Source organism: Erythrolamprus reginae, unplaced genomic scaffold (genome assembly GCF_031021105.1).
Source record: "Erythrolamprus reginae isolate rEryReg1 unplaced genomic scaffold, rEryReg1.hap1 H_10, whole genome shotgun sequence".
Lineage (NCBI taxonomy): Eukaryota > Metazoa > Chordata > Lepidosauria > Squamata > Dipsadidae > Erythrolamprus > Erythrolamprus reginae.
Genome location: NW_027248463.1, coordinates 894,812 through 907,223, shown reverse-complemented (window position 1 = coordinate 907,223; position 12,412 = coordinate 894,812). Strand labels below are relative to the sequence as shown.

The window sequence follows — 12,412 nt, the reverse complement described above, 5'->3', positions numbered from 1 at the left end:
ACTGGTCATGTCCTAGAGAATCGCCCTTCTCCAGGTCCCGTCAACTAGACAATGTTGTCTGGTGGGGCCTAGGAGAAGAGCCTTCTCTGTGGGGACTCCGGTCCTCTGGAAGCAGCTCCCCCCAAAGATTTGTACCACCCCCAACCTCTCCACCTTCTGCAAGAGCCTGAAGACCCACCTGTGTCGACAGGCCTGGGGACATTAGATATTACCCCTGGCTGATGAATGGAATGTATCTTTGATTGTCTGAATGAGAGTGATTGGTTTTTAAGGAATTGGGATTTTAGATTGGCAGATATGGCGGGGGCCACAGAGTTAGCCGTTCCAGGGGAACGAGGGACCGTTGCTTAATAACGGTCCCTTGTTCTGGCTCTGTGAGCCCAATCTTGGGTACTGGTGGTGAGTGTAACTCTGGCCCTGGGCTCAGGTTGCTGCTGCTGAATGCCAGGTCGGTAGTAAATAAAGCTCTCCTCATCCGGGATTTGATCCTGGATGAGGAGGCCGACCTGGCATGTATTACTGAAACCTGGCTGGGCCCGGAGGGAGGTGTTCCTCTCTCTGAAATTTGCCCAGCCGGGTTTCAGATATGGCATCAACCTCGACCCCAGGGAAGGGGGGGAGGAGTGGCTATTGTAGCCAGGGAGAGCCTTTGCCTGCGTGGACTCATTGCTCCGGAAATTGCGGGTTGCGAGTCTCTCTTGATGAAGTTGGACTTAGGGGTTCAGGTGGGCTTATTTCTCACGTACCTGCCTCCCAGCTGCGTGTCAAAAGCCCTGCCTGTGCTACTCGAGGAGGTAGCCGGGTTGGCGGTGGAGTTCCCCGGACTCATCGTCCTGGGGGACTTCAACCTGCCGTCACTCGGCGAAACCTCTGGGTTGGCACAGGAGTTCATGGCCACCATGATAGCCGTGGACCTGACTCAAGTAGTACAGGGTCCGACTCACGAGGGAGGGCACGCACCTGACATGGTATTCCTTTCCGAGCAATTGAGTAATGGTCTGAGACTAAGGGGCTTAGAAGTATTGCCTTTGTCATGGTCAGACCATTTTCTACTACGGCTTGACTTCCTGGCTCCAATCCTCCCCCACAGGGAGGTGGAACCAATGAAGATGTTCCGCCCCAGACGCCTGATGGACCCAGAGGGCTTTCAAACGGCGCTTGGGGTTATTCCAGAGGCACTCGTCCACAGTTCAGCGGAGTCTCTCGCAGAGGCCTGGAACAGGGCTGCGGCGGGGGCTCTTGACCGGATTGCACCTTTGCGACCTCTCCGTGGCGCTAGACCCTGTAGAGCCCCATGGTTCAACGAGGAGCTCCGGGAGTTGAAACGCCAAAAGAGACGTCTAGAGAAGCGATGGAGGAAGAGTAGGTCTGAATCTGACCGAACACTTGTAAGAGCTTTTATTAAGACTTACAAAGTGGCGCTCAAGGCGGCAAGATGCGCGTATCATGCCACCTTGATTGCATCAGCGGAATCCCGCCCGGCCGCTCTGTTTAGGGTGACCCGCTCCCTTCTTAACCAGGGGGGAGTTGGGGAGCCCTTGCTGAGTAGTGCCGAGGATTTTAACACGTTTTTCGCTGATAAAGTCGCTCGGATCCGGGCCGACCTCGACTCCAATTGTAAAACAGAGTCGACTGATAACGAGTGCCTCAGTCGAGGTGACTGGGGCACGTACTTGTCCACCTGTCTGGGAAGAGTTTGATCTGGTGACACCTGATGAAGTGGACAAGGCCATTGGAGCTGTGAGTTCCGCCACCTGTTTACTGGATCCGTGTCCCTCCTGGCTGGTTTTGGCCAGCAGGGAGGTGACGCAGAGCTGGGCCCATAAGATTACCAACGCTTCCTTGGGGAGGGGAGTTTTTCCATCACTCTATAAAGAAGCGCTCGTGCGCCCCCTCCTCAAGAAGCCCTCCCTGGACGCAGCTGTGCTTAACAACTATCGTCCAGTCTCCAACCTTCCCTTTATGGGGAAGGTTGTCGAGAAGGTGGTGGCGCTCCAGCTCCAGCGGTCCTTGGAAGAAGCCGATTATCTAGGTCCCCAGCAGTCGGGTTTCAGGCCCGGTTACAGCACGGAAACCGCTTTGGTCGCGTTGATGGATGATCTCTGGCGGGCCCGGGACAGGGGTTTATCCTCTGTCCTGGTGCTCCTTGACCTCTCAGCGGCTTTCGATACCATCGACCATGGTATCCTTCTGCACCGGCTGGAGGGGTTGGGGGTGGGGGGCACTGTTCTTCAGTGGTTCTCCTCCTACCTCTCTGGCCGGTCGCAGTCGGTGTTAGTGGGGGGTCAGAGGTCGGCTCCTAGGTCTCTCCCTTGTGGGGTGCCTCAGGGGTTGGTCCTCTCCCCCCTGCTATTCAACATCTACATGAAACCGCTGGGCGAGATCATCCAAGGACATGGGGTGAGGTATCATCAATATGCGGATGATACCCAGCTTTACATCTCCACCCCATGCCCAGTCAACAAAGCGGTGGAAGTGATGTGCCGGTGCCTGGAGGCTGTTGGGGCCTGGATGGGTGTCAACAGACTCAAGCTCAACCCTGATAAGACGGAGTGGCTGTGGGTTTTGCCTCCCAAGGACAATCCCATCTGTCCGTCCATTACCCTGGGGGGGGAATTATTGACCCCCTCAGAGAGGGTCCGCAACTTGGGCGTCCTCCTCGATCCACAGCTCACATTAGAAAAACATCTCTCAGCTGTGGCGAGGGGGGCGTTTGCCCAGGTTCGCCTGGTGCACCAGTTGCGGCCCTATCTGGACCGGGACTCATTACTCACAGTCACTCATGCCCTCATCACCTCGAGGTTCGACTACTGTAATGCTCTCTACATGGGGCTACCTTTGAAAAGTGTTCGGAAACTTCAGATCGTGCAGAATGCAGCTGCGAGAGCAGTCATGGGCTTACCTAGGTATGCCCATGTTTCACCATCACTCCGCAGTCTGCATTGGTTGCCGATCAGTTTCCGGTCACAATTCAAAGTGTTGGTTATGACTTTTAAAGCCCTTCATGGCATTGGACCAGAATATCTCCGAGACCGCCTCCTGCCGCACGAATCCCAGCGACCGATCAGGTCCCACAGAGTGGGCCTTCTCCGGGTCCCGTCAACTAAACAATGTCGGTTGGCGGGCCCCAGGGGAAGAGCCTTCTCTGTGGCGGCACCGGCCCTCTGGAACCAACTGCCCCCGGAGATTAGAACTGCCCCTACTCTTCCTGCCTTCCGTAAACTCCTTAAAACCCACCTTTGCCGTCAGGCATGGGGGAACTGAAACATCTTCCCCGGGCATGTTTAATTTATATATGGTATGCTTGTGTGTATGTCTGTTAGTATATGGGGTCTTTTAAATCTTTTAATTTTAAATTTGTTAGATTATTTATGATTTGTTTCCACGTGTTGTGAGCCGCCCCCAGTCTTCGGAGAGGGGCGGCATACAAATCTAAGTAATAAATAAATAAATAAATAAAGATTAGTTAGTTTAATTTTAAAATCAGATTTAGGATATTTTTATTGTTCTTTTATACATTGTAAACCATCTTGAGTCTTTGGACGGGGCGGCATATACAATCAATCGATCAAGTTAGTTAGTTCATTTGTTTGTTAAAAATTAAGTTGCTACAATAACTCTTTGGAGTACCCTGCGGCCAAAAGTGGCTGTTGCTGAGGCATACTTGTCAATCTTATAGTGCCTAATGAATTGGGATGGAGATGTCCAGGTGGCAGCCTGGCAAAGCTCCTCCAGAGGGCATTGAGTTGCCCAAGCTGCAGAAGTTGCGGCACTGCACGTTGAGGCGTGGAGGACACGGGAGACCAGCCACCTCATATGCTATGGCAATGGCACTTCTAATCCATCTTCCTATTACAGTGGCTGACACCTTAAGTCCCAAGGATCTGCCTCTGTTTTCCTAACGGATAATAATAATAATAATAATAATAATAATAATAATAATAATAATAATAATATATTAGACTTGTATGCCACCCCTCTGTGAAGACTCAGGGCGGCTCACAACAACAGTAAAACAATACAGAAACAAATCTAATAATTAAAACTGTAACTAAAACCCATTATCTTAAAAACAATTGATACTATATAATGATAGCCACTCATAACTTTAATGGTCAGAAAAGGGGATACATTAGTTGCCCCATGCCTGGCGACATAGATAGGTCTTCAACCTCTTGCGAAAGGCGAGGAGGGTGGGAGCAGTTCAAATCTCCGGGGGGAGTTGATTCCAGAGAGCCGGGGCCCCCACAGAGAAGGCTCTTCCCCTAGGCCCCGCCAGACAACATTGTTTGGTCGACAGGACCTGGAGAAAGCCAATTCTGTGGGGCCTAATCGGCCGCTGGGATTTATGCGGCAGAAGACGGTCCCATAAGTATTCTGGTCCGATGCCATGTAGGGCTTTATAGGTCATCACCAACACTTTGCATTGTGTCTGGAAACTAATCGGCAACTAATGCAGGCCGCGGAGTGTTGACAAAACATAGGTATATTTGGGAAGACCCATGACTGCTCGTGCGTCCGCATTCTGCACGATCTGGAGTTTCTGAACACTCTTCAGAGGCAGCCCCATGTAGACAGAGTTGCAGTAGTCGAACCTCGAGGTGATAAGAGCATCGTGTTTTATGGATGTCAATTTTGAGGGGCCTACGGACATCGAGGGTGTGCCAAAGATGTTCAGAAGGGTGGGAAGGGCGGGCTCAGAAGGAGGGAATGATCTGCTCCTGAGCATGGTGAAAGGTGGAATTCACTTTTGGCAAGAAGGATGGGTCCATGTGGAGTACTACATGATCTTGATGAAAAATGCAGAGGTCATCTCGCACCGATGAGGCAGAAAGTTCAGAAATTTGCCTTGCAGAGGTGATAGCAATAAGAGAAGACCACTTTGAAGGAGAGATGCCAGAGGGAGGCATCTATGAGCAGCTCATAAGGAGGACCAGTAAGGGATTGGAGGACCTGGGGTAGATACCAAGTAGATAACGGTGGATTATTGGACTAAGGTTGGCAACTGCCTTCAGGAAACGTCTGACTGAAGGTAAGTGCAAAAGGGATACAGCTTAGCCACACAATAGCACAGTTGCCAGGGCCACAACCTGCCTTCGTAGGGTGTTGGGAGACAGCCCTTTCACAAGTCCCTGCTGCAAGAATTTCAGTACTTTAGGAAATGGGATGTGAGTTGGCGACAGTCGTTGGGTAAAACACCGGCACAGAAGGCTTTCCAGATGGCAGAATATATTATCTTGGTAGAGGGATGCCTGAACCCCTGAATAGTCAAGATGATGTTGTCCTCAAAGTCCTGCTGTATCATAGTTCACCGCTCAATCGCTGGCACCACTGAGGATCTGGGTGGAGCAGTGATCCCTGGAAGAGCAGAGTGGGAGAAATCAGATGCTTCCATGGTTCCTAACCAACAAGGCCTTGAGCTTTGCAAACCATAGCTGTCTGGGCCAGAATGGTGCAAGTAATATAAGCTAGGACTGCTCCTCCAGCATCTTCTGAAGCACCTGTGGAATGTTGGGCAGTGGAGGAAAAGCATACAGTGTAGAGTCAATCGAGGTTGAACAAAAGAAGGCTTCGGGCAGTTAAGTCAAAAGGGAGAAGGCCACAGGTCTGAACACTCCCCGGAGCAGACTTGGCTGGGGAACCCTGTCATCTGTGCCACACACACAACCTCCAATATGGTCTGAAATATCTCCTCTAGTGGAAACCAGCAGTTGGGATGGGAACTTCCTCATCACTTCCTTCAGCTGAGGACCAAGTCATAAAACTGGGTTTCCAGGCAAGAGCGGATCCTGTTGGAAGTTTTGTTACTCAGTCCTATTGGCTGATGAGCTCTTCCCATGTTGAAGAATGCTCCAGTTTCAAAAAACAATTTCAAGTATGCCAGAGTTTGTCAGCATTCATGGTTATAGAAATTGTTAGCTCAGAAATTTTATGTGATTAGAAAATGCCTGGAAAGAACTGAGGATTTCATATATACTATACAGTTGCATCAGCAATAGGCCAATGATATTGAGAAAGAAATGAGCAAATGGAAAGTGATTTGGATTTGGAAGGAGAGGACAAGATGCAGTCTTATTAATTTTTCACACAAGCATACAGAAATGCTCAGGTTTATATGAATTCTTCTCTATCATTCTGAAAAATAACTGCTGCCTATCTTTTATTGCAGACAGGAATCTTTGGGCATTTTAGAACAAACTTGTAACAAGAGGATTTTAATTTAACAAAGATTTAGTTTAAGATCTTGAATGATGGTCTAGAAATTTGCTTTTATGGATCACAGGCTTATAAAAAGTCTTAAGTTCTAGCTATTCTAGCTTTTTTGTTAGAATACACAGATCAAGTGATTTATATAACATCCATTTATATAGACAATCATATGATTATGTTAATACAAAAAGGTTGATACAGTAAAGGCAATGATAAGAATGAAACGTATTCCAGAGTTCCGCCCCGAGTCCACAGAGAGGGGCGGCATAGAAATCTAATTAATAATAATAATAATAATAATAATAATAATAACAACAACAACAACAACAACAACAACAACAACATAAATATATCATTCTGACAAGTCATTGAAATCTTAATAGCAATAGCACTTGGACTTATATACCACTTCATAGTGGTATATCCTCTCTAAGGACTCTAATCAGTCCTCTCTAAGTGGTTTACCAAGTCAGCATATTGCTCTCAACAATCTGAGTCCTCAATTTACCAACATTTTACCAATGCTCTCTACATGGGGCTACCTTTGAAAAGTGTTCAGAAACTTCAAATCGTGCAGAATGCAGCTGCGAGAGCAATCATGGACTTCCCAAGGTATGCCCATGTTACACCAACACTCCGCAGTCTGCATTGGTTGCCGATCAATTTCCGATCACAATTCAAAGTGTTGGTTATGACCTATAAAACTCTTCATGGCATCGGAACAGAATATCTCCGGGACCGCCTTCTGCCGCACAAATCCCAGCAACCAATTAGGTCCCACAGAGTTGGCCTTCTCTGGGTGCCGTCGACTAAACAATGTCGTTTGGCGGGTCCCAGGGGAAGACCCTTCTATGTGATGGCCCCGACCCTCTGGAACCAGCTCCCCCCTGAGATTAGAACTGCCCCTACCCTCCTTGCCTTTTGTAAACTCCTTAAAACCCTCCTTTGCCGTCAGGCATGGGGGAACTGACATCTCCCGCGGGCCTATACAATTCATGTATTGTATGGTATGTTTGTGTGTATGTCTGCTTTAATAATGGGTTTTTTAAATGTTTTTAAATTATTAGATTTGTCTTGAATTGTTTTATTGTTGTTGTGAGCCGCCCTGAGTCTACGGAGAGGGGCGACATACAAATCTAATAAATAAATAAATAAACAAACAAACAAACTTCAGAAGAATGGAAGGCTGAGTCAATTTTGAGCCAGTCACGATTTGCTGCCTGTGAACAGTCTGCAACACGGAATTCTAACCACTGTGCCACCACAGCTCCTTTTTAAGAATAAAGGATATAAGATTAAGGGAATGAAGGATAAATTAAATAATACCCTCCTCTATCCCAAGACCTTTATTTATTTATATGTGATGCTAGATGGTATACATTATTAAAACAATTAAATATGCATACAAAAGAGCAACAGGCACTGAAATAAAATCTTCCAACAATATCTAACAAGGACCATTTTAATCATAAGGGGTCCAATGCCAACTCTGACACCAAGCCTGGGCAATGAGACATGTTTTAAGGAGCTCTTAAACAAGGTCATGGTGGGGACAAATCAATCTCTGGGATGATGGCGTTCCAGAAACTGGATGCAACAAAAGAAGGCTTATTTCCCAGATCCCGTTCAATAACACTCTTTAATGGATGGGACCTGGAACATGTTGACTCTGCCTGATGACAGAATGAAGAGAAGCAACAGAAGACATATATCGGACAGTACAATTGTGTTGCTTACATTTTAAAAGTAGTTTCCAATATATAAATCAGTGCTAAATGTAGAAAAACTATTACAGTGATCCCTCGATTTTTGCGATCTCGTTCTTCGCGAAACGCTATATCGCGATTTTTCCCACCCGATGACGTCACTCTCTTCCTTCCTTTCTCATCTTTCTTTCTCTCTCTCTTTCTCTATCTTGCTTCTTCCTCTCTCACACTCTCTTCCTCCCTCTCTCATCTCTTTCTTTCCTTCTCTCTCTTTCTCTATCTCTCCCCCTCTTGCTGGCGGGCGGCGGGCGGCGGGCGGGCGGGCAGGCAAGCGGGGGCATCAGCGAGGAAGACCCAGGGAAGGTTCCTTCGGCCGCCCAGCAGCTGATCTGCTCGGCAGCGCAGCAGCAGCGAGCAGACGAAGATCGGGGTTTCCCCGCCGCCCACACAAAGGGGAAACCCCGATTCGGCTCCTCGCTGCGCTGCCGAGCAGATCAGCTGCTGGGCGGCCGAAGGAACCTTCCCTGGGTCTTCCTCGCCGCCCACGCAAACTCCACCATCTGCGCATGCGCGGCCATGAAAAAAGGTCGCGCATGCGCAGATGGTGTTTTTACTTCCGCAACCCTAGATCGCGAAAAATCGATTATCGCGAGGGGTCTTGGAACGGAACCCTCGCGATAATCGAGGGATCACTGTATAGCCTTGTAAAGATAATTTTATTAGGATTTTGAAAATCTCTCCTCTGCCCTCCCCCCCACCCCACATTCGAGGATAAATTCTGCAGCAAACACAAGAATTTGTTGTAAAAATGAAACATTCAATTAATATAGGCATTTAGGTTTTTATTTGTGGTTTTGTATTATAAATAAATTATGATTGGATTTTCTAGGAATTATTAGCAATAAATGGCTTAAAAATCCGTTAAATGCTATGGAAAGACTAGGTTTTGTCTCTATGGAGTTTTTCAGTTATTGTTACCGGTAATTAGCTGCAAGAATATACTAATGACAGTATCATTTCAATGTCATTTTTTTCATTTTTACTTTTCTCTAATATATTAACAATGTCTTTTCTAATATCTTCTAAAACAACATATTGTTTTCAGAAGAACATATCACAGCACAGAACTCAACCAAAAGTAAATGTTATATTGTCTTTTATTAATAATGTATATTTTATTACTTTTGGACATATAGTATTTAGATAATAACATTCCAAAAAGCTCCTCTATTATATTCTACAGATGGTTTTGTTATGAAAGAATCCTTTTAGTCGGTGTCACGTTTGGGAGATAGATTAAACTATTATGCATTTCTATTTTTCACTTTCTTTTTTTTTTCAAATCTAGTTTTATCTTTAAAATATTTTTGCATTCCACATCTCTCTTGGGATTTTCTTTGTCTTGCCAAGAATCCCACACTATGTTTTCAAACTGTTGCCTTAATCTTATCATGAATTCTATAGCTATATCCTGATTTCTTGGGTATTTGCCAAATATACATTATTTTAAAGTCTGCTTTCAAATATGCTCTATTAATAAGATGCTATTTTAACTTTTTATGGTGGGACTCAATATGTATATGTTTCTTAAACACTCTTCATTCATTTGGCTACTATAAACTGATTTAAATTTTATTGCTAGCTTGTATATTCCTTTACTGACTGATGCTTACAGTCCGCTGAAGCATGATAATATCTCAATAAAGCAGTTATTGGTTTAAGAATAACATTGTTGATCTTCAGGCCTCATTAATTGTTGGTTTACATGTTCCGTTACTATGCATTCTCCTCTTGATTAGCTTCTTATTCCTCTACTCATTCCCCCCCCCTCAAATTTGGTTGAGCTACTAACCCCACTCTACTGAGATTGCTACTCTAATCTCCATTGTCAATCTTATGTTTATAACAAAGTTTCAATTCCGTAAGGTAGAAGATATAAATGATCCATTAAAAGATATACAGTAGGATGGCATTTGTACCAGTAGTTGTTTGGGCTCCTGCTAATAAAAAAAAGAACTCAGATAAGGCTTTGTAAAGAACCACCAAATGATATGCATGTTATTTGCTTAGGTAAGTCATACTTTCATTTCCAATATGGTTTCACAAATGCACTGGAAGTTTTATATCTCTGACATCATAATTGTGCTTTGCATCTTAAATATTCTTCCCTCCTATCATTTATGGATTCATTGTTTGTGACCATGATCTGTACATAATGCTTGATCATAACAGAGATGAAATAGAAAATCATAATGATGGTTTAAAGTCTTTTTTTTATCCTAAATCTTGGCCATCAAATACCAGTTCCTTCTGATGGAGTTAGAGACGAGTCATGGCAGGATGCTAAGATGTCAGATAGCCTTTGCAGTGTTATTTGCTTTTCATACAGTTTTCAAGCAACAAAAGGTAGAAGAAAGTAACAGCATTTTTATTGGTGAATTCTCCATCAAATCCTTAATAACATCCTGTTGACACAACCTAAATGAGATCACATACCAGTCAGGGATACTGTCATAAATCATCCTGGCTATGTGAACTGGGTGAGATCATGTAGGCATGAGAGGTCCGTTAAGGTTAGGCAGTTTGTTGCACATCCTTTACATGGCCTCTATCTCTACATCCTTCCCTCCTTCTCCTGCTACTGCCCATATTCTTTGTCAAAATATAATAACATAATGGATAATGGTCCTCTACTGGATTAATAATTACTACGTGGTTGGAAGCAAAAAATAGAAAAAAATAAGCAGAAGCAGTTAAAGGGGTAAGGATGGCTTATAGTCTATTTTCATCCTCACTGAGGAATACCAATCAGAGTATTTTCTTTGGAATATCTTTTCTACTTGGACAAATGTAAAGGACTTAATGACTAGTTGAAGTTATAGTGGAGTCTCCCAAAAGTTAATTATGAACCTTATTCCATTATTCTGATGGTGGTTTGGCTATAATTTTATGGCTAGTTGCAGTGTTCCCCAGTCACAATTTACAATGTTTTTTGTTGGTTTCTGCAAAAAACATCCACAGGAGACAATGAATTTGCTTAATGATCACTGTGTTTGCTTAACAACCATTGTATTTGCTTTATGATTACTGCAAAAAAAGTCATACAATTGGGCCAGTCATGATTTACAATGTAAATTCTGGACTCTAAGTTGAGGTCTACCATAGGTTGAGTAGAGATTTTTCCCCGTATTGCCACTTATCTGAAATACTGAAGTGCACAGATCTAAGCTATGTGCAAAAGTCACTCAAAGCATGATAATTCAAATATTGTATTGTTCCTGCACTTAAAAGAGAGGCATAGCAGCTCAGTGGCTTAATAGATGCCAGAGAAGGTGTATGATCCAGCAGTTTGAGTCCTACCACCACATGACAGAGTGATCTCCTGTCACTTGTCTCAGTTCATGCCAAACTAGCAGTTCTTCAGCATGTAAAAATGCAAGCAGAAAAATAGGCATCACTTCAATGGGAAGATTCCGTGTTGCTTCGTAAACTCTGTGCTGCAATGTGATATCATGCTGGCCACATAACTGTAGAACAGTGTTTTTCAACCTGGGTTCCATAGAACCCAAGGGTTCCGCAAGAGCCAGCCAACTTAATAAGAAAAAAAAAATGATTAAAAAAATTAGGGCAAAATCAACCAGGACTGAATCACGCCTAACCTGCGTACCTGCACCATGCTATGCATACACACTATGCAGTTATTAATTGTTGCATTTGTTTACCGTCATACTATTTCCATTTCCATTGTTAGACCGTACAGGGTCGTACACATTAATTTTCAAAATAGTTTAAATCTAAATGTATTTTTACTGCTAACATGGACCGATTCATTAAAAAACAAAAGTTAGATGACACTGACATTACTGAGCAATCGCCTGACGTTGCGCCAACAGTGCAGAAAATTGATGCTGCCAATTCTCGTCATAAGATTCGTCAGTACAGTAACAATTATTTAGCTAGCATGATCAATGATCTTTTTATGCTGTGTAAACCGCACAATTAAACAATTAGTAGACTAGTTTTCTGAAGTGTGCGAGGAAAAAATTGCAGGCATGAAATATACTATAGTAGAGTGTTGACTTTTTTTGAAGACAAAATGGTCTCCAACAGTCCAACTCACCTACGATCATTTTTAGATCGAAAAAAAATTGGGGGTCCGCCTTGAAGGGACATAAACAGTACCAGTACTCGGTACAGGTTCTGCCAGAAATCTGACTACACCAAAGGGTTCCCCTGAAGAAAAAAAGTTTAAAAACACTGCTGTAGAATCATTTTGAGACAGTGCATTGCAGAGATATCTTTACCTTTTTTACATATTAAAAAACAGAATTTTAGGTCTTTGATATGCTATATTTTAAATTAGGATTCCATTTGGATCTGATCCCAAAATGTAAATTCAGGACAGACCTATGCACATTCAATATGAAACAGTGACTTTTAAAGTTGTAATACTTTCTGAATTTGAATTCAGAATAAGAGTGTGGTACTCGATTAGC

The 12,412-nt window shown here is 44.1% G+C and overlaps 1 protein-coding gene across 1 annotated transcript in view; it reads left to right on the top strand.

The window, feature by feature from the left end:
• LOC139155338 (low-density lipoprotein receptor class A domain-containing protein 3-like) overlaps positions 1 to 12,412 on the top strand; it is a 110,613-nt gene that overhangs the window by 33,087 nt on the left and 65,114 nt on the right. The gene's annotated exons all lie outside the window — the stretch shown is intronic.